This window comes from Microcebus murinus, chromosome 2, assembly GCF_040939455.1.
Source record: "Microcebus murinus isolate Inina chromosome 2, M.murinus_Inina_mat1.0, whole genome shotgun sequence".
NCBI classification, from domain to species: domain Eukaryota; kingdom Metazoa; phylum Chordata; class Mammalia; order Primates; family Cheirogaleidae; genus Microcebus; species Microcebus murinus.
Genome location: NC_134105.1, coordinates 19,475,800 through 19,492,954, shown reverse-complemented (window position 1 = coordinate 19,492,954; position 17,155 = coordinate 19,475,800). Strand labels below are relative to the sequence as shown.

The 17,155-nt window shown below is 43.5% G+C and overlaps 2 pseudogenes; both read left to right on the top strand.

Moving 5' to 3' along the window:
• Nucleotides 1-1,917: 1,917 nt before the first annotated feature.
• On the top strand, nt 1,918-3,247 carry LOC105863425 (zinc finger protein 740 pseudogene; annotated as a pseudogene).
• A 1,787-nt stretch (nt 3,248-5,034) lies between these two features.
• On the top strand, nt 5,035-5,154 carry LOC142869667 (uncharacterized; annotated as a pseudogene).
• The last annotated feature ends 12,001 nt before the right edge of the window (nt 5,155-17,155 follow it).

Below are 17,155 nucleotides of genomic sequence, written 5' to 3'. Positions count from 1 at the left end.
GTGGAGGCAGAAGTGGAGTGGGGGTGGCTATAGAGAGGTCAGTATGAGGAATGCTTGCAGTGATGGAAAAATCCTGTGTCTTGCCTGTATCAGTATGAATACCTTGCTTGTGATATCGTACTAAACTTTTGCAAGACATTATGATGGGGGAAACTAGGTAAAGAGTGCATAGAACCTCTTTTTATTATTTCTTACAACTACATATGCATCTATAATTATCTTAAAATAAACAGTTTAATTGAAAAAATCCTGGGCCCTGATTTTAAATCACTCTATGTGTCCTGGAGTAAGTTACTCTTCCTCTCTGTCCTTCAGTTTTCACTCATCTTATAGATTTGCTGTGAGAAGTAAATGATATTATGACATAAAATGCTAAGTGCAGTGTCTGGTACATTGTAAAGACTTAATAAAAATTAGTATGATAAGAGACAAATTTGAAAAGGCAGATAATCAAAATCAAGAAAATATTTTAAACGAAATAACCATAATTCCACCACTCTTAATGCCTGTATCAATTTCTATGCTTTTAGCTGCAAGTAAACACAAAAACAACCACAGTGAGGTACTACTTCAAATGCAGTAGGATGGCTATAATAATTTTTTTAAAAAAAACCCTGAAAACTAGGACAAAATGGCTATTCAAGAAGACAAAAAGAAAAAATAAAAAAGAATAAAAATAAATAAATAAAAACCCAGAAAATAACAAGTGCTGGTGAGAATATGGAGAAATTGGAACCCTTGTACATTGCTGGTAGGAATATCAAATGGTTCGGCTTCTGTGCAAAATGGTTTGGCAGTTACTCAAAAAGTTAAACATAGAATAACCATATAACCCTAAAATTCCATTCCTAGATATATGTCCAAAATAATTAAAAACAGATACTCAAACCAGTACTTTTACACACATGTTCACAGCAACACCATTCGCAATAGCCAAGATGTCCATTAACGATGACTGGATAAACAAACTGTAGTATATATGTACAAAGGAATATTATTTAGCCCTAAAAAAGAATGAAATACCGATATATGCTATGATCTGGATGAACCTCAAAAAAATTATGCTAAGTGAAAGAAGCCAGACACAAAAGGTCATATATTGTATAATTCTATTTATATGAAGCATTCAGAATAGATAAATCCACAGAGATGAAATACAAATTGGTGGTTCCCATGGGCTGAGGAGAGGGGAGTATAGGAGAAACTAATGGGTAAGAGGTTTTACTTTGGAGTAATGGAAATGTTTTGGAACTAGATAGAGGTGGCAGTTGCATAACATTGTGAATGTGCTAGAGGCCACCAATGAATTGCTTGCTTTAAAATGGTTAATTTTGGCCAGGCTAGATGGCTCATGCCTGTAATTCTAGCATTCTCGGAGGCCAAGGTGGGAGGACTGCTTGAGCTCAGGAGTTCAAGACTATCCTGAGCAAGAGTGAGACCCTGTCTCTATTTTAAAAAATAGAAAAATTAGCTAGGTGTGCTGGCACATGCCCGTAGTCTCAGCTACTCAGGAGGATCACTTGAGCCCAGCAGTTTGAGGTTACAGTGAGCTATGATGATGGCACTGCACTCTAGCCAGGGTGACAGACTGAGACTCTGTCTCCAAAAAATATATTTTTTAAATTAAATAAATAAATAAATGAAATGTTTAATTTTAGGCCAGACAAGGTGGCTCACACCTGTAATCCCACCGCATTGAGAAGCTGCAGTGGCAGGATTGCTTGAGGTCTGGAGTTTGAGACCCTGTCTCTACAAAAACTTTTTTTGAGGGGAGTGCAGAGCAGAAGGCACAAGGGGAAGACTGGGGGTATATAAAAATTTTTTTAAAAAAATTAGCCAGGAGGAATAAAGGTGGAAGGGGTAGAAAGTAACTAGGTTGGCCTGGGGTGCACAGACCAGGCTTTGACTTCTGCAGGTTTCTGAAAGAGATCAAGAGCTTCATCGAGAGAATTCAACTGGAAAACCAAGACGGGCAGACTCTCTTTTCTTCAAACAATAGGCAGGAGCCAGGCAGAGTCCAGGGATTCTTGGGACACCTCTTTTTTTCTTTGGAGGACACTAAGTTCTATTTGAAGACAAAGTTCACTATGGCAACAGGACTGAAGAAGCACGAAGGAATCGTTATCATAATTTGGTGACAGTTTTTCAAACGACAGTGTCTTAAGGAAAGGTGGATCAAGGAACTCCTGAACTTTTGGTTGCATTAAGTGAGAAATCAGCATGGCTCAAGCGAGTCTCCTGGCATGTGAAGGCCTAGCAGGTGTAAGTTTGGTTCCCACTGCAGCCAGCAAGAAGATGATGCTGAGCCAGATTGCCAGCAAGCAGGCCGAGAATGGAGAACGGGCAGGTAGCCCTGATGTGCTGAGGTGCTCAAGTCAGGGCCACCGAAAAGACAGTGATAAGTCCCGGAGCCGCAAAGATGATGACAGCTTGGCTGAGGCCTCTCATTCAAAAAAGACTGTTAAAAAGGTGGTGGTAGTGGAACAAAATGGTTCTTTTCAAGTAAAGATTCCCAAAAATTTTGTTTGTGAACACTGCTTTAGAGCCTTTAGGAGCAGTTACCACCTAAAGAGGCACATCCTTATTCACACCGGTGAGAAGCCGTTTGAGTGTGATATATGTGATGTGCGCTTCATCCAAAAGTACCACCTGGAACGGCACAAGCGTGTGCACAGTGGCAAAAAGCCTTACAAGTGTGAACGGTGTCATCAGTGTTTTTCTCGGACAGATCGATTACTCAGACACAAACGGATGTGCCAAGGGTGCCAGTCCAAGACTTCCGACGGGCAGTGTTCTCTATAGGCGCAAGGGGCCCTGGGTGGTGGGAGTGATCAGAAGAATGTGAAGAGCGCACCCCCTCTGGTCTGATGGTCCCACCACCACCACATCTGAACCTGTCCCGCTCCTGGAGGAGTGGACCCAGGAGACCAGAAGAGTGCATCAGGGGACAGTGGCCCCAGAGCCTCAGCTCTGTAAATAATCTGAGACTATGAGTATCTCGGGGAAGTTCCTACAGCATTCCTGGGTAGGGGAGCTAGTCCCTGGACCCTTGGCTGGGGTCATAGGTGGGAACTCAAGGTACAGGACCAAGACTGAAGCGTGGCTCCCACAACCTTGGACTCTAGCTGGCAGCTGAAATGGAAAAGACTGGGGAAGGGGAAAAAAAAAAATTAGCCAGGAATGGTGGCACACACCTGTATTCCTAGCTACTCAGGAGGCTGAGGCAGAAGGATCATGAACCCAGGAGTTGGAGGCTGCAGTGAGCTATGATCATGCCACTGTACTCCAGCCTGGGCAACAGAGCAAGACCTTGTCTCAAAAGAAAATTAAGTAGAAATAAAATAAAATGGTTAATTTATATTATATGAATTTTACCTCAATAAATTATTAAAAACAAAATATCTCAGAATTGTTTAAGAAAAATTTCTCCCTCATATTAAGAAGTCCTGAGATAGAGAAGCTCTAGAATTGGTAATTCCAGTAGCTCTAAGATTTTATCAAGGACCCAAATTCTCTCTCTCTTTGTTTTTCTGTTCTTATCATGTTGGCATTTTCCTTGCTTTTATCGTTAAAAGATGATTGTTATAGGCCGGGCGCGGTGGCTCATGCCTGTAATCCTAGCACTCTGGGAGGCCGAGGCAGGCAGATTGCTCGAAGTCAGGAGTTTGAAACCAGACTGAGCAAGAGTAAGACCCTATCTCTACTATAAATAGAAAGAAATTAATTGGCCAACTAATATATATAGAAAAAATTAGCCGGGCATGGTGGCACATGCCTGTAGTCCCAGCTACTCGGGAGGCTGAGGCAGCAGGATTGCTTGAGCCCAGGAGTTTGGGGTTGCTGTGAGCTAGGCTGACTGCCACGGTACTCACTCTAGCCTGGGCAACAAAGCGAGACTCTGTCTCAAAAAAAAAAAAAAAAAAAAAAGATGATGTCATAGTTCCAAGCATTGCCTGTGAACATAACATCTAGCACCATTAGATTGTAATGAAACAAAGAAGGGCTGCCTATTCCTGAAAATTTCTCTCTCTCTTTGTAAATAATAGCTTTGTTGAGATATAATTCACATACCATACATTAATAATGCACTCAATAAAAATATACAAGTAAATGGTTTGTAGTATATTCACAGAGTTGTGCAACAATCACCACAATCAATTTCAAAACACTTTTATCAACCCAAAAAGAAATCTGGCACCTGTTGTCACTCAATGTTCCCCCAACTCTCTTCCATTCTACTCTAGGTAACAACTAATCTCCTTTCTGTCTCTACAGATTTGCCTATTCTGGTCATTTCATATAAATGAAATTATATAACATGTGATCTTTTGTGATTGACTTCTTTCACGTAGCATAATGTTTTCAGAGTTCATTTATGTTGTAAAATGTTCAGTCAGTTGTGGTGGCAAGAGTCTGTAGTCCCAGCTACTTGGGAGACTGAGTGGGAGTGTTGCCTGAGTCCAGGAGTTTGAGTTATGATCACACTACTGCACTCCAGCCTGGACAACACAGCCAGACCCCTGTCTCTTTAAAAAAAAAAAGTATTAGTAGTTCAGTAGTTCATTCCTTTATATTGCTGAACAATCTTCTATTATATAGATGTGCTACATTTTTTTTTTCCATTAATAGTTGATAGACATTTGGGTTATTTCCACTGATTGGCTATTATGCATAATGCTAATGTGAACATTTGTGTATAAGTTTTTGTGTAGATAGATGTTTTCATTTCTCTTGGGTGTATAATTAAGAGTAGAATTGCTGGGTCATATGGTAACTCTATGTTTTACCATTTGAGGAACTGCCAGACTGCTTTTCAAAGTGGCTGCATCATTTTACATTCCCACCAGCAATATATGAGGTTTCCGATTTCTTCACATCCACCTCTGTCTTTATTTTTTTTTTAAACCAAGAAGAATCCTTTCCCAGAAGCTTCCCAGCAGACTCCCCTTCCTGTCCTATGGGCCAAACCTAGATCACATGACTGCCCCTAGCCCAGTCCCTGGCATTACCATGATGACTTAGAATTAAGTCTTCTGCTTTGCCCAGTGACAGTATCGTAGCCATTGAGGTTTATCCGAGGTGCAATTATTGCTAATTGAAAACTTTTCCCAATACCCCATCATGACGACTTGAAATATAGTCAGCATTAGCAAAACAAAACAAGACAAAAAAGATTAACAACAACAACAAAAAGAATTAAGTCTTCAGCTAAGCTCTGGATATGGACACCTTCCCTGAAAGGTGAATACCTGCACACATGTAAGATTCAATGAACAAAGAAGAAACGAGAAAGAGATTTTGGGTAGGTATAATATTCTGTTTGAATGTCTTTTGGGTCTTTTCCTTATAGACATATAAATATCTGTGTGTATACATATATATAATATATGTATATATGTACATATATATATATATATATATATATATATATATATATATATATATATATATTTAGACAGGGTCTCACTATTTTGCCCAGCTTGGCCTTGAACTCCTTGGCTCAAGGATCCTCCCCCCTCCGCCTCCAAAGCAGCTGGGACTGCAGGGGCCTGACACCACACCCAGCTTTACATATAAATGTATTTTAAACAAAGAAACAAACAAATGAAATCATACTGTATATACTGTTTTGTAACTTGATTTATAACTTGACAATATGTTGGATATATCTTTCCATGATCCTACATGTTCATTTATAACATGATTTTAATGGCTGAATGTCCCTTGTGAGTGTTTTAAGTTCTGTAACGTACAGAAATCTTTCTCAACTCCTCTTGGCACACTGCAAATGAGGTTCATAGATGCATTCATGTGCTGGGTCAGGGAGAAAGAGATGGGTGATGTCAAAGCTTAATTTCTTGGATCCTCTATCTCTGACTCAAGGCAAACAATGAGACGTCTTTAAAACAAAAATTAGATTCCTTTTTCCCTGAGGTACTTCCTTGATCTTCTACTTTGGCTTCCAAACCTTTCTACCCCCTAGGGAGCTTTCTTCAGTAAATGTCACATCTTTTTCCTTCTCACTGGTTGTTTTTACTCTCCCTTTCATGTCTTTCTAGAGCCTATGTAGAATTCTTTGGATGAAATTTGGGACTTTTCATAATTATATTAATCAGCATTCTTCCAGCTGCAAGTGACAAAAAGGCCAACCCAAGCCATCTTACTCATAAAAAAGAATATTTTTGCTCATGGAATTCAAGAGTATAGGTGAAGACTTCAGGCATAGCTGGATCCCAAGACTCAAACGTTATCATAAAGAATTGATCCTCCCTCGCTTTCTCTTTCTCTCGCCTTCTTTTTTCCCTCTAAACTTGACTTTCCTTTAGCTTACCTGATGAAATAGAGCTTCTTTTCCCCCAAGAGTCTAACAAACGTGCTGGAGAGGATTTCCACGGGCTCACCTTGGGGTATGTGTCCCTCATTGTCATTGTGGTGTTCTAATTGGCTAGAGTAGACTCCAGTGTGTGCCCACATCTGGATGTATAAAGATGCAGTCCGGCCTACCAGAACTATATAGACCAAGAGTAGGGTAAGTGTATCACTAAAACATAATAGGCCGGGCACGGTGGCTCACGCCTGTAATCCTAGCACTCTGGGAGGCCGAGGCGGGCAGATTGTTCGAGGTCAGGAGTTCAAAACCAGCCTGAGCAAGAGTGAGACCCCATCTGTACTATAAATAGAAAGAAATTACTTGGCCAACTAATATATAGAAAAAATTAGCCGGGCATGGTGGCGCATGCCTGTAGTCCCAGCTACTCGGGAGGCTGAGGCAGCAGGATTGCTTGAGCCCAGGAGTTTGAGGTTGACGTGAGCTAGGCTGACATCACGGCACTCACTCTAGCCTGGACAACAAAGCGAGACTCTTTCTCAAAAAAAAAAAAAAATATTAGGAGCGTGCTGTTTCCAAAAAAGGTGGGAAGGTGATTGGGTGGGTAAATGTGGACACCCTTTCCAGGATATTCAGCATGGGATTCAGTCTGTCCCCACAGCATGGCCATGGAGTTGTTTATAGCTCAGTGTCCATTCTGATTAATTTTTGCCTATGCCTTCCCAGTTGTTAAATATTTTGCAGCTCACCCTTGCCCATTTCCACCAAACAAATAGTCTAGCCCTGATTTATCAACTTTCCCAGCCAGATCTTCTGTTCTTGCCCCCATGTGCACATCCTATGGCTCACCCCAGTGGTCACATTTCTCCAGACTCCGTTTGTGACGGAGCAGTCTGTCTGTCTACTTTTGATCAGATCCATCTTCAAAGACCAGCTCAACCACTGTTTCCTCCATGAAGCCTTCCTAATTGCCCCACCTGGAACTGACCTCAGACCTGCCTTACCCCCACCTACCGTGTTTCCCCGAAAATAAGACCTACCCATAAAATAAGCCCTAGCAGAATTTCTAAGCATTTGTGCAATATAAGCCCTACCCCAAAATAAGACCTAGTGATGGGCGTGGCTACGCAGCATATCTGCACAACCCATGCATTTAGTCGAGGAGCAGTAAAGAAGACAGAAGATGAACAGCCCTTCTCATCTGAGCCATTGTGACAGCTACTATCCCAGAGGTGACTGGAAAGGTGTGGGCAGCCCCACCAACAAGGTCGGCTCCCCCTGTCAGGTCCCAGCCATCCTGTGCGTGCTGCAGGCTGAGGCTTTGAGGGGAAACTAACACATCCCCTGAAAATAAGCCCTAGGGAAAAGGGCTTATTGAGGAAAAATAAATATAAGACCCTGTTTTATTTTCGGGGAAACACGGTACGTGCTCTTTAGTAACATCTCTCTCATTGTCTCTCTGCTTGGAATCAGACCTCTACCTATCTTTATCTCCCCTGAGAGACTCTGAGCATGTTGATGTAGGGACTTCATCTTATTCACCGTTCTATTTTCCCAAAAGTCTATTATAAAGATTCTCTGCCACTTAATTAGTCCTGTGACATCGGGCAAAGTCCTTCATTTCTTTGAGCCCTGGTTTATTCTTTTGTAAAATAGGGATGATAAGAGCCCTTTCCCCATAGTTCTTGGTGAGGACTGAGACAAACATACACACATGATTTATTGCACGTACACCATGTGTTGCACCGAGGTGATGTGTTTTGCAAAGGACAAACGCCTAGTGCTGGCAGAGCTGGGATTCAAATGTCCTCTAAATAGAGACTGGGTTCCACCCACTATTCCAAACAGCTTCCCACCTGAGACAGGAACAGTGGCTGGCACACAGTAGGAGTGCAATGAATGTTGCTAATGCTTGACTCTGTTGAATTGAATCAGTTTCGGCTGCATTTCCCCCTGGACTGTGGTTTGCCCCTCTCCAGTTCATCCTGGCTGTGTCATCAGACCACGTGACACACAGTCCCCTTGGGGGCCCTACTTAATTCCTGCTGACCTGGAATGTGTCTTTTGAGGACTCCTGTAAACTGGGAGGAGCCTGTGGGCTGTAAATCCTGGATCTTTAACAGCCCAAAGGTCTCTGTTTGCACTGACCCAGACAACAGCTGGAGCTCCAGCCAGGGGAGATGCTGCCTGGTGGGAAGGAGGAATGGAATGTGTGAGCTTCCCAGTCCTCCCCCACACGGATGAGTCCAAGGTCCAAGGCTGCTTGGTTCTTCTCTTGAACCTTCCGCTCACCCTTTGGTTTCTGAGGAATTTGCGGTAATAAAACCACTTCTCTTCTGTAGTAAGCCTCCTCACTTGGTAACAGCCTTATGGCTAGATATTTGGGAAAAGGACACACCAAACATATTGCTGCTCCTGAAAACATATTTGTCCCCAAAGTCTGTTTGTTTTCCATTTACCAAGCAGCTGACATGTGCCAGGTGTTACATTGAACATGTTATGTACATTATTTAATTCAGGATTTCTCAACCCATTGACTCTTTTGGACTGGATAATTTTTTGTTTGAAGGCACTGCCCTTCGCATGGTAGGATGCTTAGCGGCATCCCTGGCCTGTAACCACCAAATGCCAGAGGCTCCCTCCCATTTGTAACAATCAAAAATGTCTTCAGACTTTGCCTAATGTTCTGTGTTGGCAAAATCATACATGAGTGAGAACTGATTTAATTCTGTGGACACAACAACCCTATGAGCTAGGTGCTATTATTATCCCTTCTTACAAAAGAGGAAACTGTGACTTAAGAATTGAAGTTTGGCGCGGTGGCTCATGCCTGTAATCCTAGCACTCTGGGAGGCCGAGGCGGGAGGATCACTCAAGGTCAGAAGTTCAAAATCAGCCTGAGCAAGAGCAAGACCCCCATCTCTACTAAAAATAGAAAAAATTAATTGGCCAACTAAAAAATATATATATATATGTGTATACATATATATATATATATATATAAATTAGCCGGGCATGGTGGCACATGCCTGTAGTCCCAGCTACTTGGGAGGCTGAGACAGAAGGATTACTTGAGCCCAGGAATTTGAGGTTGCTGTGAGCTAGGCTGACGCCACGGCACTCCATTCAGGGCAATGGAGTTGAGACTCTGTTTCAAAAAAAAAAAAAGAGTTGAAGTGACTCACCTAGGGTCATACAACAAATAGTAGAGCTGGGAGTTGAACTCTGACTCCAGTGCATGGGCTTTTAACCACCAGACCAATGTCAAAAAGACATGTCAAAAACAAGTATTGGTAAAGATGTAGAGCAACTAACCGGGCGCGGTGGCTCACGCCTGTAATCCTAGCTCTCTGGGAGGCCGAGGCAGGCGGATCGCTCAAGGTTAGGAGTTTGAAACCAGCCTGAGCAAGAGCGAGACCCCGTCTCTACTATAAATAGAAAGAAATTAATTGGCCAACTAATATATATAGAAAAAATTAGCTGGACATGGTGGTGCATGTCTGTAGTCCCAGCCACTTGGGAGGCTGAGGCAGTAGGATCGCTTGAGCTCAGGAGTTTGAGGTTGCTGTGAGCTAGGCTGATGCCACAGCACTCACTCTAGCCTGGGCAAGAAAGCAAGACTCTGTCTCAAAAAAAAAAAAAAAAAAAAAGATGTAGAGCAACTGGAACTGTTATATGTTATATACTGCAAAATGGTACAGCCACTTTGGAAAATGGTTTTGAAGTTTCTTATAAAATTAAATCCACTTTTATCATATATCCCAATAACTTTACTCCTATGATTTTACGCAAGAGAAATGAAAACTTATGTCCACACAAATAGTTTTATTTGTAATAGCTCAAATTGGAAACAACTCAAATGTCTATCAGTTGGTGTATGGATACACAAATTATGTTATATCCGTATAGTAGTATTCTACCCAGAAATAAAAAGGAATAAAGTACTGATGTATCCAACAACATGGGTAACTCCCAAAAGCTTTACCATAACTGAAAGAGCCAGACACAAAGATTTCACAATAAATGCTTTCATTTACGGGAAATGCTGGAAAAGTCAAAACTATAGTGACAAAGCAGATCAGTGGTTTCTAGGGAACTCTAGGGTAAGGGATTGACAGTAAAGGAGTACAAGGGAATTTTAAGAGAGACTGAAATGTTCTATATCATGATTGTGGTGATGGCTACATGACTGCATACTGATCAAAACAAATGACCTATACACTTAACATGGAAAATTTTTATTATATGCCAATCATATCCTGATAAGACTCCCTTTTAAAATTTTTATTTATTTATTTATTTATTTATTTTTTTTTTTTTGAGACAGAGTCTCGCTTTCTTGCCTAGGCTAGAGTGAGTGCCGTGGCGTCAGCCTAGCTCACAGCAACCTCAAACTCCTGGGCTCAAGCGATCCTCCTGCCTCAGCCTCCCGAGTAGCTGGGACTACAGGCACAAGCCACCATGCCCGGCTGATTTTTATATATATATATTAGTTGGCCAATTAATTTCTTTCTATTTTTATGGTAGAGACGGGGTCTCGCTCAGGCTGGTTTTGAACTCCTGACCTTGAGCAATCCGCCCGCCTCGGCCTCCCAGAGTGCTAGGATTACAGGCGTGAGCCACCGCGCCCGGCCTATTTATTTTTTTTTGAGACAGGGTCTCACTCTGTCACCCAGGCTGAAGTACAGTGGTGTCATCATAGCTCACAGCAACCTCAAACTCTTGGGCTCAAGTGATCCTCCTTCTTCAGCCTCCTGAGTAGCTGGGACTTCAGGTGTATGCCACCACACCTGGCCTGTTTGATATAATTAGAACAATGAGAAGACAGTTTGGGATTTTTTCTACATAATTTATTGATTATTAAAATCAAATTTTTTCAAAATTAAAAAAAAAAATTTTATTTAAAATTTTTTCCTTTTTTAAAAAAATTTTTGTGTGCTAATGTTCAATAAAAATTGTTTTTAAAAAGAGTTGCTATAATTTAGCTCAATAGCCATGGTCCAGATATTAAATTTTAGCATTCCCTTTCTTAAATTTAGAGTAAACACCACTCCTGCTTATTTATAATTTCTTTAAACTAATGACTACCTTACAATTCAACAAGAGACCCCAAAATAGAACTTTATCATTTTTCCCCATTTCTTCCGAAGGTGACATTTCTTTGAAATTTAAGAATCATTCTTAGGGCCAAACACAATGGCATGCCTGTAGTCCTAGCTACTTGGGAGGCCAGGAGTTTGAGAACAGCCTGAGCAACAGAGTAAGACCCTGTCTGCACAAAAAATAGAAAAATCCGCCAGGTGTGGTGGTGTACACCTATAGTCCCAGCTACTTGGGAGGCTGAGTTGGGAAGATTGCTTGAGCCCAGGAGTTTGAGGTTGCTGTGAGCTACTATTGTGCCACTGCACTTCAGCCTGCGTGACAGAGTGACACTCTATCTCTTAAAAAAAAAAAAAAAGAAAAAGATAAAAAGTGTTAAAGAGAAAAGTAATGGGGGGGTGGTAAGTTTAGGTTGAGAAAAAGGAATCAGATCAGAACTCTCTGATGAGATATTAAACATGAGAACTGAGAACTGAAAGTTTAGAAGGAGCTAGCCCCACCAGTCTACAGAACATTCCAGGTTGTGGGAATTCTATACTATCTTGCGTCTCACAACTTCCATTTTACAGATGAGGAAACTGAGGTCTTGAGTCTAAGGAAATGGCATTGACCAAATTCCTGTCTTGCTGAAGGGAGAAGTTAAATTAAGTAACAGGCACTTTATAAACATTTTCTCATTTGATCCTGACACAATATTTTGGATGCAGATGGTAACATTCCCATTTTATAGATGAGGAAATTAAAGAAAAGTTACCAAAGGTCACACAGGTACTTGGTTCTGTTTATTTATATTCTGCCTCATTCCAGATGGACTTGCACTCAGATTTGAGCCTCATCTGTCTGGTTCCAAAGTCCAAGCTCTTTCCCCTACGCTAGACTGACGCTGAGTGTCTGAGAGTTGGCCACAGAACAGACACCCAGGCAGAGAGAGACACGAGAGCAGAGGCCAGGTCCAGTGTCGGGAGGCTGTTATTTCTTGAGCACTGCCACCCAGGCCCAGCATGAGACCAGGCGTCCTGGTGCATACAAACGTGTATTCCACACCTATTATTCAGGCCCTACATGTTCTAGGCCCTGGAGAGAAATAAAACAGTGAATACACCAGACAAAAATTCCTGCCTTCGTGGAGCCCCCAGTCGAATGGGTAGATGAGGGAGACACACAAATGATTATAATCTTAGACAGGAAAAAATGCCTTGGAAAAACAGAAGTATTTTGTAAGGGTCAAAGAAGGAAGATGTATTCTTTGGTGGAGATTGGGAATCATGTGTAAAATGGGTATAATCGTAGGCTCTATTCTATAGGGCTGTGGTGACAATTCACTAAGGCCATGCCTGTGAAGTACTTAGTGGCTTACCTGGCTCACAGGAGGTCTGAGATTAGTCTTACTACCTTCTCCACTCTCTCTTCCAATAAATATTATCTATTTTGTAATAAGCAACAAAGTCTCCTTTGAAGATTTTCCATTGCTCACAGGATAAAGTCCAAAATTCCCGATGTGCTCTGCAAGGTCCTTCCAGATCTGCCTTGGGCTTTTTTCTCCAGCCTCAGCCTTCATCATGTTCTCCCTGCTCCCCCTGTCCCTACAGGGCTGCTTTCTCCTTCCTGCTCCAGATTTTCTCTCATGCTCTTTCCTCTGCCAGCCATCTTTTCTCAACACTCCTTTCTCCCTCCCATCCTTGGCCAGTTCTTTCTTTTCCTTCAGGCCCAGAGTAGCCTGTGCTCTCTCCTGGCCCAGGGCTCACCACAAGAATTAGTGTGAAGTACATCTTTTCCACTGAACCTCAAGGCCTTTGAGGACCAGGAGTGTGTCTGTCTCGCAGCTGTACTCCTGTACTTCCGCATGCCAGTGTCTGGGACCCAGGAGGCACTTGGTAATGTTGGCATGAACAACAAAAAATGGGGGGGGGAGTCCTTCTTGAAATGTGAGTTTGGACACTCAGAAATGAGACAGCAGCTCGAGGCTCCTGCCCACTCCCTGCGAAAAAGAACCAGCTGTGAGGTTAGAGGTGATTTGGACATGGGAGGAAGGAATTTCTGCTGCTGGAACTGGCTGAGACGTGGCTTTTCTCGGGAGCAGGAGCATCACACAGAGGCAGACTTCAGAGAAGATGGAGCACTGAGACAGCACTTATCCTTCTGCCCAGAGAGAAGTGACTTGCCCAAGATCTCCAGCCACGAGAGTGAGAACCTATTCTGGCCATTGCAACAGTTGCCTCCATATTCAGGAAGAGGAAGTTAAGGCAGGGCTGGGTGTGGTGGCTCCTGCCTGTAATTCCAGCACTCTGGGAGGCCGAGGCCAGAGGATTGCTTGAGCTCCCAAGACCACCCAAGCAAGAGAGGGTAGATGGTTCAGGCTTGTGAGAAGGTTCAGGCTTGTGAGACCTCAAGCAAGTGATTTCTCCTCTCTGGTCTTTATTTTCATCGCCATCTGTAATAAGAGTGTCTTATGGCGATACCATTTGCATATGGAAAATTCATTGGGGATCCATAACCTAGGACAGTGAGAAGCGGGACTGGGCAGAGGATGGACATAAATGCCTCTGCAACACAGGGCTCAGCTGATCCTGGGGGAGGCGCTGGAGCTGGGATGATCCTTCAGAGTTGTTTTGAATGGAGGCATGAGGGCCAGGCCTTTGTGCCCTCCTCTCCCACCAACCAGTCCTTGCAGGCAGACTGCCTGGAGGGGGCATGACCAAGAACTAAGTTGCTCCTTTCAACCCACGGCAATTCCCAGAGAGGGACTCGGTTGAAATTTTTCAGCAATCAACACTCCTGATGGAGCAGGGCGGGGCGGGGGAAGGAATGAGTGCCACAGACTGGGTAGCACACCACAGTATCCCCTGCAGAGGATGTTGATGAGTAGTCTTCTAACTCTTCCACAGAGCCCCAGGTTCCAAGAAGATGCTTCAGTGGGAAACCACTGTCCTTGGATGTGTTAGATCTTCTGCAAAAGTCCAGCATATTTCTTTCTTTCTTTCTTTTTTTTGAGACAGAGTCTCGCTTTGTTGCCCAGGCTAGAGTGAGTGCCATGGCGTCAGCCTAGCTCACAACAACCTCACACTCCTGGGCTCAAGCAATCCTACTGCCTCAGCCTCCCGAGTAGCTGGGACTACAGGCATGCACCACCATGCCCGGCTAAGTTTTTCTATATATATTTTAGTTGGCCAATTAATTTCTTCCTATTTATAGTAGAGACGTGGTCTTGCTCTTGCTCAGGCTGGTTTCGAACTCCTGATCTCGAGCAATCCACCTGCCTCGGCCTCCCAGAGTGCTAGGATTACAGGCGTGAGCCACCTCGCCCAGCTTCCAGCATATTTCTTTAAAAGAAAAGGCTCTACTGCTAGGTTGTGAATGCCCTCACAGCACTTCCTATTTCTCCTTTGAGGTACTGATCACAACTGTCATTTAAATAATTAGTTGTGTAATGATCTAATGTCTGTCTCATCCACTTGACCATAAATCCCAAGAGAGCAGGAACCATGTCTGTGTCATTCACTGCTCAATCTCTGGAGCATGTTACTTACTAGGTGTACAACATCTGTTGAATAAATGAATACCAAGGAAGTTGTTAAAGATGCAAATTTCTGAGTTCTGCCTCCAACAACAGGTCCCTAACACATACCCCCTCCTGCTCCCTGGCCAAGGACCAACACTGAGGACTAATATTTGTCCGTGTCGTTAGGAACCAGGCCACACAGCAGGAGGTGAGTGGCAGCCAGCCAGAGAAGCTTCATCTGTATTTTCAGCCGCTGCTCATCACTCGCATCACCGGCATAAGCTCCGCCTCCTGTCAAATCAGGGCGGCATTAGATTCCCATAGGAGCATGAACCCCCACTGTAAACTGCCTGCAAGGGATCTAGGTTGTGGCTCCTGTGAGAATCGAATGCCTAATGATCTGAGGTGGAGCTGAGGCGGTGATGCTAGCGCTGGGGCGCGGCTGCAGATACAGATGATCATTAGCAGAAAGGTTTGACTGCACAATGAATATGTGCTTGAATCACCCCCAAACCATTTCCCATTCCCCCATCCATGAAAAAATTTTCTTCCATGAAACCAGTCCCTGGTACCAAAAAGGATGGGCACCACTGCTCTAGAAGATTCTAAGGCATGAAAAGTTTGTGAACCACTTCTCCAATCCACCTGCCCCAGGGCTCCTGTGAATGAAACCTGCCGGGGGAGACTCACCTGATTCCTTTTTCTACTCACACTCAGCATTCCTCAAACTAAGCCTGGCTTTAAAAGACAAAAGAAAGGAGTTATCAGCGACCTTCTGCAAACTCCTCTAATTCTTCCTCAGTTGCAGGACCTTGGGTAAATTTTTGAATACCAAATGGCTCACTAATACCAGCTGCCAGGTACCTGAACTGTGCTAGGTGGTTTTCACGCATTATTTAATCCTCATCACCTTCCTGTGACCCTAGGCATTAATTCCATTCCATAGATGAGGAAATTGAGGAGGGAGGATTGAGGGAACTTGCTCATAGTCAGGTAGATATTAAATGTCAACGCTGGAATTTGAACCTGAGTCTAACTGCTAAGCTGGTGTTCCCTAGATTCTCATTTGAGGCACCATTTCCTCATCTGTAAAATGGGACCACCACCCCTTTCTCACAGAGTTGAAGGTTGGGAGATTCAATTTGAAAACACTGGCAACAGTCACACTCAATGATTGCTACCTGGAGAAGAAATGGACATGTTTTATCCCCATTTTTATGGCTGTGGAAACTTCAGGCACAGTGAAATTAATCAATACCCCCAGAGATAGTAAGTGGCTAAATCAGGACCAGAACCCAAGTTTTATATTCCAAGTGTGATTCACGTCCTCTCAAATATCTGCAGAAGGAAGGGCAAGTGTATAGGAATTCTGCAAAAATGAAAAAAGTGGTACCTCAAGGGAAAAAGTAACAGGGTTAATCAAGGGAGGCTTCCTGTAGGAGACCTAGTTTTCTAAACACCTAGGCAGTGTTTAGAGGAAGTGGGAAACCAGCAGGAGAGGTCTTAGCTCTTAGTCATGATGTGGTTTTCCTGATAAGCTTACCAGTTCCTGGTGCCCAGAGAAACTAAGAAGCTTGACCAAGGTCACACAGCTATAAATGGCACTGGCTCAACTTGGGGGTTGCATCTAACTCCTTATGCCTGGTTGTGTCTCCTTGGTGCTGGAGAGGGAAAGAGAAGCAGGTAATAACACGGTGAGGTGGGGGGACACAAGGAGGCACCCCAGTTTCTCTAACAGCCTCCCTGTCACAGGAGAAGTCAGCAGTGGAAAAAACAGCAAGGTAAAATGCCAAGGCCCCAAGGTCAAGTAGACCCTGGTTGGAATCCTGGCTCCCCTACTGACTAGCAATGTGGCCTCAGCAATGCCACTTCCCTCTGAGTCATGATTCTCTTGCAGGATTGCTGCAGATTCAGAGAAATGGTCTCTGAGTATCCAGCCCAGGGCCAGGCTTAGTCAGAAAAATAAGATGGTCATTATTATTCCACAATGCCAGGCCAGCCACAGAAGGGTGGCAGGGCTGGACACCCAGGGGACTTTCAGTGCCAACATTCCCAACCTGCAATCACTGGGCACAAGAACTCGGCAGGGCAGCGGCCACAGGGTCAGGCCCATGATGCAATCACAGCTCCCTGCCTGTGCTATGAGGTGAACCATGACCTTCAGGAAACTGTGTTATGAGGTGAACCATGACCTTCAGGAAATGGAAAAACAGCCCATGAACAAGGAG